Here is a 14016-nt window from a genome sequence, read left to right on the forward strand (position 1 = left end):
AGGTCGCAGGCATAGTTTGACTCCAAGAAAGCCACTTGCTAAATGTAGAAACCATGAGGCTATTTCCCTACTTGTACCCACTGTAATTCCACTCAAATAAAATGCTTAAAATGAAGATGGGGGGATTGGATCTTCATAGAGAGGCCTAACATGCCAGATTGAGGATATACCAAGGTGCAACAAAGGGAGAACTGTGAGGATTAAAAGCAAATTGGGTCCCACTCACTTACCTCTCTTTTCACTCTATGGTCCAAACATGGATCGGGAAATATTCTACACTACCTTTTTTTCCAAAAACTGCTCACTTTGTTAGCGGGGAGCTAATCATGGGAGGAGACAATAACATTACCCTGGTCCCCTTGGATGACCATCCTCACCCACAGCACACTGATTTACTGACTCCATCCTCCCTAGCACAAGTACTCAGTGATACGAACCTAGTAGACACTTGATGTTTCCACCACCCCACTGATTGAGATTATTCAGTCTACTCAAATTCACATTAGACATACTCACAAATAAATTATTTTCTAGTTATGAGAAAATTGCTCCCCCAATTGATGGACACTTACATTGATGTCATATCACTATCAGACCTTGCCCCAGTATTGCTTCCGCTGAGCTTACACCTACCTCAGAACCCTTTCTGTCCATGGCTATTAAAGAAATGGCCCTAAGAGACCTTAGTTTGATGAAACATATAAAAGATGTGAGAGCGTACTACTTCAAAGAAAACAATACAGAGGAGGTATCCCCATTGGTCTTGTGGGCGGCAGCCACAGCAGTCATTAGAGGGGAATTGATATCTCAGATGACCACATTCAAGTGCTGCCAAAAGCAAAAACTAGTTTATATTGAAAGTAAGCTGTCCCAGACAGAAGCTCATCGGTAGCAGAATGGTTCCAATGCCGTCATGAGGGAGCTTTGTCGTCTCAGAGGTGAACATGAACAACTACATATAAAAGATGTGTCCAAAAAACTCTTACACCTCAAACAAAAATACTACGAAAACAGCAAAAAAGCTGATAGGTTATTGGCCTACAAACTACATATAGCCATTTTGAGGAATCATATATCAAGTATCACAATCATGCCCATACTACATTCGAAACACCTAAGATCCTCACCATTTTTAATCAATACTATTTATCCCTGTTTAACCATCACCACCATGATGAAGCAATACAAGAATCAATCAATCAATCATGCAATTGTAGAGCGCACTAAATACCCGCAAGGGTTCCAAGGCGCTGAGGGTGGGGAGAGGGGTGGAGATGTTGCTACTGGTCGAACAGCCATGTCTTGAGGTGTCTCCTGAAGGTTAGAAGGTCTTCGGTTTCTCTGAGGGTGTTCCAGGTCTTGACGGCACGGTGGGAGAAGGATCTGCCTCCGGCTGTGGTTCTATGGATGCGTGGGACGGTAGCCAGGGAGAGGTCTGCGGAGCGGAGTTTCCTGTTGGGTACGTAGAAGGGGAGTCGGCTGTTGAGGTAGGCTGGGCCGGTCTTATGGAGTGCCTTGTGTGCGTGGATCAGGAGCTTGAAGGAGATTCTTTTGACGACAGGGGGCCAGTGCAGGTTCCTCAGGTGGGGGGTGATGTGGTCGCGACGCGGGATGTCGAGGATCAGGCGTGCAGAGGCATTCTGGATTCTTTGCAGTCTGTTGATGAGCTTGGTTGGGGCTCCGGCGTAGAGGGTGTTTCTGTAGTCAAGTCTGCTGCTGACTAGGGCCTGGGTGACTGTTTTCCTTGTGTCTGTCGGGATCCATCTGTAGATCTTGCGGAGCATACAGAGGGTGTTGAAGCAGGTGGAGGAGACAGCGTTGACTTGTTTGGTCATGGTGAGCTTTGAGTCAAGGATGACAGCCAGGTTGCGTGCGTGGTTGGTGGGAGCAGGGGGTGTCCCCAGCGACGCAGGCCACCAGGAGTCATCCCATGCTGAGGGGCTGGGCCCGAGGATGAGGATCTCCGTCTTGTCTGTGTTCAGCTTAAGGCGGCTATCCTCCATCCATTTGGTGACGGCCTTCATTCCCTCGTGGAGGTTGGATTTGGCGGTGAGGGCGTCCTTGGTGAGGGAGAGGATCAGTTGCGTGTCGTCGGCGTAGGAGATTATGTTGAGGTCGTGATGTCGGGCGATGCGTGCGAGGGGCACCATGTAGACGTTGAACAGCGTCGGGCTGAGGAAGGATCCCTTACTTGCATGATTATTCCTCCAAAACCTGTGGGATGATCTGATCTCCCTAAACGCTGGTATCTCAGTAGACGAGAAGCACAAAGCGATTGTCAGCCTCCTGCTCCAGAAATTACTGGACCCTGACGGCCTCTCAACCCCCTTTAATAAAAAACTACGCATCCTTACTGGAGGAACCCCTCACCAAAGTGTTTAACTGCTTATTAACTTCCCACATTCTCACTGAAACCATGTTAGAATCTCACATCGCACTGCTTCTCAAATCGACAAAGACCCAACACTGTGCACATCATAACATCCTATTGCCTTACTTAACTGTGACACTAAACTGTTCACTTCCATATTGGTTCGGACACTTCCTAATATTTGACCACCATTAATCTTCCCTCAACAATATGGCTCCATCAAAAATAGACAGATGACCAATGCTTCCTGTCTGGCGGGGACCCTGATGCAGGTGGCTGAAAGGCGCAAGTAACCGATGGTCCTTCTCTCACTGAATGCTAAGAAAACCTTTGACAGTGTTGGTTGGCCCTATTTTACAAAGCTTATTAATAAAACATGACTGGGCCCCAAATTTGAACCTTCATTCAACAAATAACAACTACTCCGCAATAGAAATTAGGATCAATGGCAAATATTCCATGAGGGTACCAATTGCACGAGACAATGATGCCCTCTCTCTTCCTAATCTTCACTTTATCTATAGAACCACAAATAAGTAAAATTCTGAGCAACCCAGATATTAGTGGAGTGATGGTAGGAACGACAGAACACAAATTGGCCTTATCCGCCGACGATATCCTCTAATTTATAAGCAACCCAGAATGTTCCCTTCCAGCCCTACAAACATAATTGGACAGCTTTGCAGTGGTCTCTGACTTCAAAATAAACTGTTCCACATCTCAGGGTTGGGCATAGAAGGACCAAAAGAGAACTGCAAGATATGATTAAAACCGACTTGACAAAGGGGGGACTGTGTTTTCCTGACTTTATTACGTACACATTGGTAGCCCTACTGAGAGCAGCCCTGGATTAGAATCACAATCAAAATAAAAAAGGGGCTGAAAGTGGAACAGAACTTTTCAAAGATACCACAAAAAAATATTTAATGATTGTGTCTAAGTTTCTTCAAGATAACCAGGCCATTCTCCCACGCAAAGCAACATTACTAAACTATTGAAACCTTCTAACACTTAAGAAGTCATTCCCTAGATACCTCTTTCAACTAATACCTTGTTAGAACTGAGTTTCTAGTTGTCAGAGTATTCACGCTGTACAGACAGGAACCACCACTCTAGTCAGGGTTAGCAAGATACCACTAAAAGATGACCTGTGCTCACCCTCTGGTAGCATAACACAGAAAAGTCAGGCTTATCTAAAGAGGCAATGTGCAAAGTATGTGCAACACACACACAGTAACACAATGAAAACAACACAAAAATACTCTTCACAGGTTTGGAAGAATAGCTTATATTTTCATGAGTAAAGCAAGACCAAAACAACAAAAATCCAATAAGTAGAACCAGAGTTGTGAATTATTAAAGATTACATCAAAAGGTAGTGCTTAGAAACAGATAGCGCTTAGGGGTTACTTGAGGTCATGCTGGACCAAGGTAAATCCAAAGTTCGGGCCGATTGAGATGGAGGGCAGGTCAGCTACAGGACTCAGGCAGGTCCTGCTGAAAAAGTACCTTGAATGGAGCAAGCGTCAATGTCAAAGGCTCGATGAGTCGGTTCCAATCAAAGCAGGCAATAAAGGCATTGTCTATGAACTTCTTTATGGTACAGGTGGTATGTCGTTGTAGAGCCACGCTGCCCATCATCGTCGAGCAGCGCAGTCAGTTGAAGCAATGTCGTTGATCGGCTCCTGGGTTGGCATCAAAGGGCAATACATCGGCTCTTATCAGCGCAAAGTCCCTGCATCAATCTTGATGGTGCTGGACAGCAGACGTCACCTCTCCATGGCCCAGGACTGGTTTGGTACCGTTTGGCAGGTCAGGACTCGCATATGGTCTTTCACGTCCCTGAGACATCAAAACAGGGGGCAAACCAGCAAGCCCTTGGTGCCATGGGTTTCACTTCTCATCACCAGCTAAGGTGGTGTCATGCTGGTATGTCATCAAACTTAACGTGATACAACTGTACAATATGGGGTTGCAATTATTCTCCCACTCATGCCTCTACTGCCACACAAATATTGTGCATTCATGAATATATGCTGATGTTGTTAGATGTTTCAATGTATGCTAAACTGACATATACATTCATATTGTTATGTATATATAATTATGGAAATTCCTGGTGGCAGTGGTAGGTTGTTATTGGGGCCCACATGTCTGCTTTTATAAAATAGGACTCTTGAGCATGTGAAACCGTTGGCATGTGAGCTCGTGCTGATTGCCCCCTGTGTGCAGGCATCCAAGGAAGTGCTCCTCCAACATTCAGGGCTCCACCAGGACAACGTGCCACTGTTGCAGCCCCTGGTATGTGTATGCGCTAATCTGTATTTAAAGCGTGCAAACGCGCTTACTCCCCGCTTAGCCTATTTGGATTTTGACGACTTACCTGACTCCAAGGGTACCTGTTGGTTCCGTCTTTTCCCTTCTGTACATAAATTATAGATTTAGGGGTAAAGTTAGAACATTGGTTAGGTGACCAAAAACATAAGAGACCCTGAAGTGAGACCAGAGTTAAAATATTGAAAACGGACAAAAAAAGAATCAGTTGACAAAACAGGTGAATCAGAACCTTTGCAGATAGGTGAATTAGGGAACCTCTATCCTTGGAAGAAAAAGACAGATGAAGGAAAGATAATTTATGTCTCTACTGTGCCAAATCAGGCCATTTTTCCAGAGAATGTCCCGTAAAACCAAAACAGAAAAAGACAATAGCTAGTAACAAACCAACACATGAAAATCAGGAAAAGTAATGCTTTCGGAGAGATCTCAGATCATCTCTTTGAAAGAGGCTGACCCAAGGATCTCCCAATACGTAACCAATATAGTCAAAAGAATTCCTAGACACATGACTGTTAGAATCACTTTCATTTTATTTAGCCAAAAAATACATTGTTTGTCTGTCATACTTGATTCAGAAGCTAATGGATTTTTTTTTTATTTAACTTTAGCCAAACAATTCAGTATTACACATGTGCCAAAAGATGAACCAGAACCAGTTAGAGGGGTTGATGGTTCTACCCTTTCCTCCGGTCTTATTCGCTTCATACTGAACCATTGACCCTGGTTTGCAAGAACGGTCAAACAGAATTATTTTTTTTGATCTCATGGATACACATACCCTTGGAGTGATTCTTGGCATTCTTTGGCTGGAATGTCATAATCCAAAAATAAATTGGGTGTTATGAACTGCAACGTTTGGCTCTTCATTTTGTAGAACTCATTGCTATCAAGATACACAATGTCTAATTTCCCCTGTTACATTTTGCACAGTCCTTCATCATACACATTGCCACAGGAATACCACAATGTTCCTGATGTTTTTGACCCTGTCCAGGCTACCCAATTACCACCACATAGAATTTGTGACTGCAGAATAGACCTAAAACCTGGTGTCATACTACCCTGCAGCAGAATTGATGATCTTACAGAGCCCGAAACGCAATATCTTAGAAAGTACATAGACAAACTCCTAGATTTAGGATTTATTCGCCACTCAACCTCACCTGTTTCTTCACCTCTCTTCTTTGCAGCAAAAAAAAATTAGATTTATGGGCATGTATCAATTATCGAGCAGTCAACAAAGCTACAATTAGAAATCGATATTCCTTGCCTTTGATCCCTGTACTCTTAGATCAGGTACACGGTTCCACCATCTACTCAAAATTAGGCCTGCACAGTGCTTAAGCCTCATACGCTCGAAAGAAGGAGATGAGTGGAAAACTGCCTTTTGGACAAAGTTTTACCTATTTGAATATACTATAATGCAATTCGGGTTCTGTAATGCCCCAGCGGCATTCCAGTACTTCATTAACACAGTCCTTCATGACTTTTTAGACATATGTGCTATCGTCCACATAGACAATCTCTTGATTTTTTCCAAAACAGAAGAAGAGCACATTTGTCATGTCCAGGCCATTCTACCATGTTTGAGAACATTCTCTATTCGCCAAATTGGAGAAATACCCTTTCCATGTTACATCAGTCGAGTTTCAAGGTTAACTGCTATCTCCAGAAGGGATCAGAATGGATCCCAAGAAGATAGATGCCATCCTTAACTGGCCCTCACCAGTCACTGTTAAAGAAATACAAAGTGTATTTGGGTTTGCCAATTTTTACAGGCGATTCATTTCAGACTTTTCTGGTTAAGTAGCACCAATTACCCAGTTGTTAAAAAAGGGACAATCCTTTAGATGATCTGAAGCAGCTGAGCAAGTCTTTCAGTCATTAAAAAGGCATTTACCACTGCACCGATTTTGTCTCATCCAGACCTTGACCAACCTTTTTTTCGTGGAGGCTGATGCCTTACAAATTGCAATTCAAGGAGTACTATCACAGAAAAAACCCATCTTCATCCGTTGGCCTATTATTGCCGGAAATTGCTCCCAGCTGAGCCTAATTATACTGTTGCTGAGAGTGAACTATTATATATTGAAGCGTTTTTTACAGAATGGTGGCTTCACCTTCTAAGAGCCAAACACATCATTACTATTTTAAGTGATCATAACAATCTACAGATTTTACATCAGTGATAGCACTCACATCAAGACAGATGTGGTGCTTACACTTCTAATGATTTTGATGTTAATATTACCTACCACCTACGTACTAAGCAGGGAGAGGAGTTGGCCTAACGTCTAGGGCGGTCGACCTCGAATCTGGGGACCCGGATTCGAGTCTCGGCAAAGACGCTGAACATCCTGGGATTCTGGGCAAAGCACTTAATCTCCTCGTGCCTTACAAAAATGAATGTGTGTCCTCATGTAGCACAACTGGTGCTATGTAAAGCACTCTGATACCCGATACCAGGTCATGTTCACTCTATATAAAACTTCGTAAAAAGAAAAAGTAAAATGAGATATACTGTCTAGAGTAGGGCAATGTGAGGACAAAGCTAGTTCACCAGCACCTCAAAGTATCATTCCCTCTAATAAGATAGTGGCAGCTACTATCATTAACACTTTTCTGCTAGTTTTCCAAGAGGCTTCAGAAAGCATTAAACCTCAGGTTTGGATATTAACTCCATAAAACAATATTAGAGATGGCTATCTTTTCCATAAAGATGGAATGTTTATTCCACAAGGACAATTATGACAGCACATCTTAAAATGGCACCATGACACAGCACTGGCAGGTCACCCTGGTATTCAAAAGACACTTGACAATATTTGGTGGGACACAATTAGAAAGGATGTGCAAGCTTATGTGAATGCATGCCCCATTGGTGCTCATAAGAAAACTCTACACACAGCCCCTGCCAGACTTTTGCAACCCTTACCATTCCCAACACTACCCTGTAGATTTGACCACAAATCTACCAGAATCCAATAAACATAGCACTCTGTTGGTGGCGGTCAATCTGTTGTCCAAAATGGGCCATTCCATCCCCTTAAAAAAATTACGCAAAGCTGTGGAATTTAGTGACATCTTCTTCACCAAAAGCATACGGTTACTATGGGTGGGCAGAAATTGTGTAGTTGCGCTACACAAAGCTCCGCGAAACGGTAAAAAATCTCCACGAGCATGCAGAAATTCCGCGTACACACGGAATTGCTTGTTCTGCCCATTCGCGATGCTTTTTTCCTGTTCCTGAACGCTGTTTGGGTGCTCGGGGGGAAATATCTCGCAAACACGCATTTTGAAAGTGCGAACAAGCAAAAAATTCTGCGGATCGCGGAATTTTGGGCAATTCCGCATTCTCCGCGGAACGTGAAATTACCCAAATTCTGCAAGCAGAACGGAATTGACCGTCCAGGCCTAACGGTTACGTGGTCTTCCTAGTAAAATTATATCTGATCGTGATCCACAGTTCACATCTAAATTCTGGAAGACCTTATGCTCAACTCTGGGGATAGAAGAGGCTTTTCCGTTTGCCTTCCATCCACAAACAAACTGGCAGATGGAAAGAGTCAATCAAAGTCTAGCGCAGATATTACGATGGTTAACATACAGACTAATTACTCACCGGGATCAGGCCATACCTTTGGTAGAATTTTCATTCAATAACAATACACATACAGATCTAGGGTGTTCCCCGTTTTATTTTCTCACAGGTCACAATCCATGCACCTTTTCTGCAATCCTCCTGGTTCACTCAAGCCTTATGCCTTCAGTCTCTACTCGTACACAACAATTACAAGAGGTACAAGAACAAGCCTGAAAGCGTCTCACAGAGAACAAAACTACCATCAGAAGACAGTCAGATAAACATAGAACTCCAGAACCAAGTTATGAAAAAGGAGATATGGTATGGCTATTTATGAGAAACATGAGTTTTTACGGTCCTAGAAAGTTCCAATCCAGGTTTATTGACCCCTTTCTCATTTTTTGTATAGATTTGTTGTTGTTGTTATTTTGAGTTTTGAACAGTGCAGAACAGCCCATATGCATATTTATACATCTCCATTTGTAGATGAGCATTTTACATAGCAATGCAGTCATGGCATTTTTACATATTAATCAACATCACTACACTTGAAGCTTAGTATGCGGTAAATTGACATTCTGTCCGAATAATAAAAAAACAAATGGAATAAGAAAATAAAGGGAGGAGAAAGAAATAAAATAAAAGGAAAGGGGGAGAAAAGAGCTAAAACAGAGGTAAATCGTAACTAGACCTGACATATACAATCTTATTGAATAACAGGCTCATCTTCTACTATGATCACACATATTTTGAATACGCAGTTCCTCAGCTAAATATATTTTTAGCTTAATGATATAGGCCCCTTTCTCATTCTAAACATGTTCAACCCGGTCACAGTGCAGTTACAATTGACAAAAGATTATGCTATACACCCAGTCTTTCATATAAACATCCTCATACCATGTCACTCACACACTCATAGAGACAATCCTCTGCCCCCTGTAATTGTAGGAGTATGAAGCACAACGTATCTTGGACACCAAATGCATCTGCGGGAAGTTGTATTATCTTGTAGAGTGGAAAGGTTATGATTCATCTGAAAGATCCTGGAAACCTGCATCTGTCGGTCATGCTCCCCATCTTACCAGATGCTTTCATGCTCTTAACCCTTCCAAACCGCATCCAGTGAGAATGCCTTTGGGGTGGAGAACTGTCATGGGCATCAAATTCTCATCACCAGCTAAGGTGTTGTCATGGTGGTTTGTCATCAAAATTAACAAGATACAACTGTACAATCTGTGGTTGCATTTATTCTCCCACTATCTCATATGTATGCTTCTACTGGCACACAAATATTACACATTCATAAATATATGCTGATATCATAAGATGTGTTAATGTATGCTAAACTGACACATATATTCATATTGTTATGTATATATAGTTATGGAAATCCCTGGTGGCAGTGATAGGTTGTTATAGGGGGACACGTGTCTGCTTTTGCACAATCGGACTCTTGAGCATGTGACAGCCTTGGCACGTGAGCTCATGCTAATTGCCCCCTGTGTACACACACCCAAGGAAGCGCTCCTCCAACGTGCAGCAATCCACGGGGACAAAGTGCCACAGTTGCAGTCATTGACACGTGTATGCGCTAATCAGTATTTAAAGCGCACAAACACGCTGACTCCCTGCTTAGCCTCATCAGATTTTAATGACTTACCTGACTCCTCTGGTTCCTGTTGGTTCCGCCTTTTACCTTCTCCATGGCTACTTCACAGCAGCTTCATCCAGTCTGAGACAGACGACGGCTCCCTGGACTTCCACATCGGCACTTCAGTTACCGGCAATCTGAAAGAGACACGCAGCATAAATTGTACGGTAAAGGCAAAACATTGCTCATATATTTTACGAGTGAACAATCAATGAAAAAGGAAAGACTTATTTCTAGCTAACACAAGCAGAACTGTGTACAGCGCTTAATTGACTCTTGGACATTGTGGATATCGAGAACAATTCCAAACTTTATTTATGTGCATTTGGTGCTTAAGTCTACTGTTTTAAAGATGCATAGTTCTGTTTATGAAAATAACTATTTGAGAACAGACAGTTTTGTTTACTGGTACAGTGCTGTATAGAGATTGTTCCGAGATAATTTACTCATATTCTATTTACTTGTTGTAAATAGCTCAGTAAGCAGAGGTACCTAATAACCAGTGTTTTTTTCATTTGCAGATCATATACACCTTGTACATCTTTAAGTAACCTAGTGTGTCCCTGACACCTTTATGGTGAATTCCTGACACTTTTGTAGTACGCATCCATTTGTCTTGTAGTAATCTAAATAGTAATCCCAACGGCCACACTTACCAGTGGCCCGCAATATCGGATCAATAATAAGTAGTTGACAACGTAGAATGTTCAAGCGTTTATTGGCCACAAAAGAACTCTACATAGAGGAGCCTCATCGATCTTCACCCATCAGGTGCGCCGAGGAAGACTGCCGGCCCCTTGATAGAGTCACACTTATATACATAACAGATTCAACATACAAAGCCTTACAAGTGGAAAAACACCAGTTAGCCCTATAGCTCCTAAATGAGCTCATACCATATCCAGTTTCAGCTGCACACATAAGGTTACTATCTTTACAGAGAAGGTCGGCGGGGTGACTCCCTTTTCGTCTCGGGCCCGGAGGAATTTCGCTTGATACTTCCTAAAGCAGATGTGACCTTGGGCCTCAGTCGTAAATACAATTCACCCTGTCTCAAGGCTGGTACGAGCTAAATCATACAGACGGTGGGCAGAGAGAACCACGTGATCTGAAGCACGACTGGTCATAATCCAAGATAGCCGTAGTATGGCTTTTCGGCCCTTTCTATCATACAAGACACAGAGAACGAATGGGCCATCTTCTAAAGCAGGTCTCGTGGTTCATGGGATAGAGATACAGACCAAGATACGTTATGCTAACTTCATAAGCTGACTTGAATCCCACAGTCTAGTTATTTAAGTTTATATTATGTTACTCCATTATCAAAAGTGATGATTAGCGTACTGTGAGAACGCAACACCGTTAACCAACAACACGTGTAGTACGGATCAGAGCCTGAACCTGAGACTCTAGGAACCCATAAGCGAATCTCCACAACAGCTCTTCACAGGTCCAATAGGGTGCTGGCTTGGTAGGGTCAGTAGCCCACTACATACAGCCAGTTGTGCCTTTGAAAGTGGGGGTGACTTCAAAGAAGGGTCTTTAAAGTGCACACAGGTCCTTTCTTCCCAGCTCTGGCTCCAGACTATCAGTAGGGGGTAAACAGATCTTTGTGATGGAAACAGGACACTGCCTATTCAGGTGTTAGTGTCAGCTCCCACTCTCTCTTCCTGCCTAGGAAGAGCAATCAGAATGTAGATATGTTCTCTGTCATACCTACCCTTCCTGTGTTTGTGGCTGTCTGGAGGGAATGCACAACGTTTAGCTATCACCCACCCGAGGTACACAGAGTGGTAGGAGCAAAGAAATGTCCACTTTATAAAAGTGTCATTTCTAAAGTAGTAATGTTAAATACAGCTTTAGCATTAAAGAGGATTTATCATTACCATTGCGAAGATATGAAGCATGATGTGGCAACTCCTTTCTAACCTGGAATTCCAGCTTAAAAGTGCATTACGGATTGCCCAAGCAAGCCTATGAGAGGAATAGACCTCACAGTAGTGAAAAATGAATTTATCTGTCTGTCACTACAAGGACTTGTAAAACTTAATCATACATGTCCTTCCTTTTACTTACAGGGTTACCCAGGGCCTACCTTAGGGGTGACATATGTGTAATAAAAGGGGAGTTTAAGGTTTGGCAAGAGTTTTAAATGCCAAGTTGAAGTGACAGTAAACTGCACAACCAGGCCTTACAATGGCAGACCTGAGGCAGGTTTGAAAGGCTACTTGCGGGGGTAGCACAATTAATGCTGAATGCCCACTAGAAGCATTTAGGTTACAGGCCCTGGGTATATGGTACACCACTTTACAAAGGACTTATAAGTAAACTAAATATGCCAATTGGGGATACACCAATGTCACCATGTTTAGGGGAGAAACACATGCATTTTAGCACTGGTTAGCAGTGGTAAAGTGCTCGGAGTCCTAAGGTCAACAAAAGCAAATTCAGAAACAGAGTTAGAGGAAGGCAAAAGCTATGGGGTGACCATTCGGAGAGGGCCATTTTCCAACACAACTAATCTAATCCACAACCCAGATGTCTCCTCAGAGATCTCCAATCTGGGAGTTACTGATTTGACTGCAGGAGATCTGTTCAAAAGACTTTTTTGATGATGGTGACATCCATACCCAGGAAACATTAATTGAAAAATGGGCCCTGACCAGGCTGGACACATACTACCTCATACAGGTGCTTCACAGTGTGGGTGGACAAACACTCCACACACAGCTTAGCAGAGACAAAAAAAATCAGAAATCTCTTTTCAGCATCAACATTTGCTAGGGGGAGGAGGTATTTCCAGGCTATATTAATATATCTTTGAAGACAACCTTCATCCGAAACCTATGTATGTTACATTTTGGAAACAGGGTATGGTCAGTGGCATCTCTGAAGAAACCTGGATGACAATCTGGAGAAGGTTGGAGGGGACTTCCCTGTGTACACAACACAGTGCCAGTGCTTACAAGCTGCTAACTAGATGATAACTCACCCCCCAATGAATATATGCTATGTTTGGCAGCTCAGACACATGCTGGAAGGGTTGTGGGGAACATGGTACACTGATTCACACTTGGTGGTCCTGTCCACTCATTAAACTTTTCTGGTTAGAGATTCTAGCTGAAATACAAGTGATAACACATATCGCTCTCCCTCATAGCCCTATGACTGTCTCTCTCAACTACCTTGGGAACCCAAGGTGTTTGCCAATTGACATCCCCAATGAGAAAAATGATATCCCATCTACTGCTAGTCGCACGACTCAGAATAGCCCAACCATGGAACCTCCCATCAATATCCTCTGTTAATAAATGGGGGGAGCGAGTATTTTCTATCTATGCCATGGAATGTCTAACAGGATTAGTACACAACTGGATGTATACATTTGAGAGAGCATGGTGTCCTTTAATTGCATATATGAAAAGGGAACGTGTAGCAGGCAGACTACCCTCAGTGGTTACACCAATCCTATGCAACTTCCGCATTTGTGAGCTCTCCCGACCAGAAGACGAGAGCACCTGACTGTCTCAACACCTTGCCTCGAATGTTGTTGCAAAATCTAATTTGACTTAGTAAATTATATTTACCAGTTGCGAAAATTGGACTTATATAACTAAAGGATATCTTTGGTGCTGTCCCCGTTTTTCTATTATCTTCATTGCTTCTCATAGCCCACTGGACGGTGTTTCCACTTTTGTGTGTTATGTCTTTTACTTTTGTTTATCCTCCCTTGTTTATACCACTTTTTGATTTCTTTTCTGTAAATCCAAAATAAAGTGGTAGAAAATGCCATCATACTATGTTCACAGATCCTCCATAATACAGACACACCAACCATGCAGATGATAGTTTGATTATCAAATGGCCCAAAACATTCAATCAGATATCCAAGTGCCCAACATCAGACAGTAACAGCTCCACTTTCCAATTGAAAATATCCACCACCGGAAGACCACACAATCAACATATTACATAGGCATTATCATTCTCCTCCAGACCTACCACACAATCACCCCATAAATCCACAAATTCACAGTGATAATGTTGGAGTTAACTCATGAAAATCCTCAT

Source organism: Triturus cristatus, chromosome 10, assembly GCF_964204655.1.
Source record: "Triturus cristatus chromosome 10, aTriCri1.1, whole genome shotgun sequence".
Classification (NCBI taxonomy): Eukaryota; Metazoa; Chordata; class Amphibia; order Caudata; family Salamandridae; genus Triturus; species Triturus cristatus.